The following is a 4,029-nucleotide window of genomic DNA, read 5'->3' as shown; positions in this document are numbered from 1 at the left end:
GACCCAGAGGTCTCACATTGCAAGATGGTGGAAGCAGAGAGAGCAGAGAGAGCAAGAGAGACAGATTCTCTTCTTTTAAAGCCCTCAGAACCACGCCCTGTCCACCATTTTTAATCCATTCACTACTACAGGGTCCTACAACCCAATTACCTCTTCAAGGCTGTACCTTTTGATTACCATAATATGATCTCCCACCTTCTTAACAGTCACAGTGGGGGCTAAGTTTCTAATACATAAAACTCGAGGGACACAATTCAAGTTTCAGGGAGTTTTGGGGGGACTCAATTCAACCCACTACAGTAAGTGATATATAAAACCAGTTTTTAAAAAAAGGATTGATTTACTGCAGGACTCTTCAGGTCACTTAATATGTAAACTAACACACATTGTAATTATCCAATGAGAAAAATGAATTGTTGCATTCCCTGAATTTAATTGGTGGAAAATTACTTTTTTCTTTAACTACAGGAGAACCATCTATCATAAATAGGTGAAGCAATATAAAACAGTGATCTCCAAACTTTTTAAATAGCACATTCCATGAGGGTAAATTATTTGAGCACAAACCAACCATATATATTTAATTATTTGTTTACAGATTGCATTTATATTCTACTGTACCAGTGGATGGTGTCCATTATGAGTTAAAAAAAAAAGAAAAAAATTCTAAATTTTTTTTTTATTTTTTGAGGTACCTCCATACTGTTTCACAGCAGCTGCACCATTTTACATTCTCACCAAAAGTGTACAGAGTTGCAGTTTTTCCACATCCTTGACAACACTTGTTATCTTTTGACTTTTTTATAATAGCCATCATATCAGGTATGAGATGATACCTCATTGTGGTTTTGGCTTGCATTTCCCTGATTATCAGTGAGGTTGAGCACCTTTGCATATACCTGTTGGCCATTTGTATGTCTTCTTCAAATAAATGTCTATTTGAGTCCTTTGCCCTTTTTTTAACTAGGTTTTGTTTTTGTTTTTGTTTTTGTTTTCCTTTTATATTTTAGATATTAGCCCCTCATCAGATGTATGGTTTGCCAATATTTTCTCCCATTCTGAAAGTTGTGTTTTCACTCTGTTGATTGTTTCCTTTGCTATGCAGAAGCTTTTTAGTTTAATGTAATCCCACTTGCCTATTTTTACTTTTGTTACCTGTGCTTTTGGTGTCATTATCTAAAAAATATTTCCTAAGGCTAATGTCAAGAAGCTGTTCCCCCATGTTTTTATCTAGAAAATTTACAATTTCAGATCTTACATTTAAGTCTGAAGTCTTTAATCCACATTGAGTTGATTTTTGCGTGGTGTAAGATAAGGATACAGTTTCATTCTTTTGCATGTCAATATTTAGTTTTCTCAGCACTTTTGTTGAAGAGACTATCATTTCTCCATTGTGTGTTGCTGGCACATTTGTTGAAGATCAGTTGGCTGTACATATGTGTATTTATTTCTGGGCTTTCTATTCTGTTCTATTGGTCTGCATGTCCCTTATGCCTGTATTGTACTGTTTTAATTACTGTAACTTTGTAATATATTTGGAAATCTGGAAGTGTGATGCCTCTAACTTTGTTCTTCTTTCTCAAGATTAGTTTGGTTATTTGTAATCTTTTGTGTTTCCATGTGAATTTTAGGTTGTTTTTCTAATTCTGTACAAAATGCCATTGATTCAAATATGCAAAATAAAATCAGGATCTCAAAGAGATATCTGCAATCCCATGTTCATTGCAGCATTACTCATAACAGTCAAGATATGAAAACAACCTAAATGTCCATTGATGGATGAACAGATAAAGAAAACATGGTATATACATGCAACCAAACATCACTCAGCCACAAAAATTAGGAAATTCTTCTGAATGATACAACATGAATAGACTTTGAGGACATTTAGTAATATAAGCCAGTTACAGAAGGACAAATACTTTATGATTCCATTTATATGAGGTAGCTAAAATAGTCATATTCACAGAAGCAAAGAGTAGACTGGTGGTTGCCAGAGACTGAGGTGAGGGGAAAATGGGGAATTGTTGTTCAGTGGGTGTTGAATTTGAGTTATGCAAGATGAATAAATTCTAGAGATCTGCTGTACAACACAGTGCCTGTAGTAAACAATACAGTATTGTGCACTTTAAAAATTTGAAGATAGATCTTATGTTCAGAATTGTAACGTAAGCAATGTAAGAATTAAGAGATGTAAGAATTTACCATACCTCCCCCCACAAAAAATTTTTAAAAACAACCAAAGGGCACAAAGAAACTCTTGCAGGTGATGGACATGTTTATTATCTTGATTGTGGTGTTGTAGTGATGGTTTCACAGGTGCATGCCTATGTCCAAATTCATCAAATTGTATAAATTAAATAATTCAGCTTTTTGTTTATCAATTACCTTAATAAAGCTGTTTAAAAAAATAAAACAGAAAAGGCGGAAAAATGAAAAACTGAAGAGAAGATAATGTTTTAAAGCTTCTGCTAATATTAATGTTTTACCAATATTATCAGCTATTATTTTATAGCATGATACACACAAGGTGAAATTCATCTTGGTAGTAGTCGATGTAAGTACATATTTTAAATATATCTTTAACACCAAGTTCATGGGTTTAGATACCCATATGAGCCAGCTACCAAAAAAAATACAAAATAGATTTCGATGACCCTGATTTTTTTCAGCCTACTTCTTGTTAGATCTTGCTAGACTGCTACTGTTTTTAACTTATAATATCCCTGATTAAGAGCTTATACAAAGAATATTTGTAAGGGAAAACTGCATGCAATACACACTAATAAGTGGACTATAGACATAGGAATATCACCACATTGTGGATCCCACTCTTCCCACAGGATCCATCGTTTGACTTAACATACAACCTTCTACCATTTGGACCAAGCGAGGCTGGTCAGTGAGAACATTAATATTGCACAACTATAATTAGAAATGGTAGCATTTTCTTTCCTATATTCTAGTGTATCATCTTGAGAATTATGGCCTTAGAAAATATACTTCTGTGAAGTGTTATAGGCAGCAGAGAGATTACAATGGGTTCAAGAGAGAGATGTAGCCTGACTTATGATGTGCCAGAGACCAAAAAGGAATGCATCAGTAGATGAGTAGACAACAAAGAGCCCGTATGATAATGCGGAACCAACATAACCAAAGAGATGGTGACCCAGGGGTGAATCACACAGTTATTTCCTGAATCATTCTGGGACCAGTTTGAATGAAGAAACCCAGTTAGGAGGGATTGGTAGTCAAACCAGAGCCATCTCATATATTAATCATCTATTATCAATTAACTTTCAAGTTAATAAATATCTATGCAATGACTGACATATTCCAAACAATGTGCTGGGTATTGAGGTTACAAAAAAGAGCAGAGATAGACATGTTTCTTGCTCCAAAAGTTTACATTCGTCTTTTAATTGTAGTTGCTACAGATATGAATCATTTAGCAAATTAAATTTGGTTTATATTATAGAGTAGATGTCTTTCTCAATTAAATTTTGAGGGTATGCCTTAATAGAAAAAAAAACAAACAAAAAACAAACCCTTCAGTATTGGATAGAGAGAAAAGTGGATGCCCTAAGTGGGCAAAATTGTTCAGAGTAGTACCTGAAACTATCTCATCTAACAGCTTCAAGGACACAAAAATAGCTTCTGGATTTGGAGGAAGTTTGTTTTGTTTCTGAAGTACCTCAATCATTATAAAAAGAAAGCATCTAAACAACTGAAACAAAAAGATAGTCATGCTTTGTAACACCAGTGTGTACATTTAAAAAAAGAGAATACACGAAATAGTTGTTATTAACTATTGAAATATGGCATTACATTTTTTTCTTCCTTTCAAAATTCAGTTTTAAGGTTTAATATCATTGGTCTAGAAACAAAACAATTTTGTGGATACTCAAGTCCCAACTTTTTGTGCTATACTGAAATGATATACACATTATGGTTTCAAGCCAATACCAGGGAGATAACACTGCCTCCCCAGAGTCAACAGATCAATCAAGTAACACATAGTTAAAAAAA

The sequence above is a fragment of the Galeopterus variegatus genome, unplaced genomic scaffold (genome assembly GCF_000696425.1).
Source record: "Galeopterus variegatus unplaced genomic scaffold, G_variegatus-3.0.2 Scaffold2926, whole genome shotgun sequence".
Classification (NCBI taxonomy): domain Eukaryota; kingdom Metazoa; phylum Chordata; class Mammalia; order Dermoptera; family Cynocephalidae; genus Galeopterus; species Galeopterus variegatus.
Note: the sequence above shows the minus strand (reverse complement) of the source record.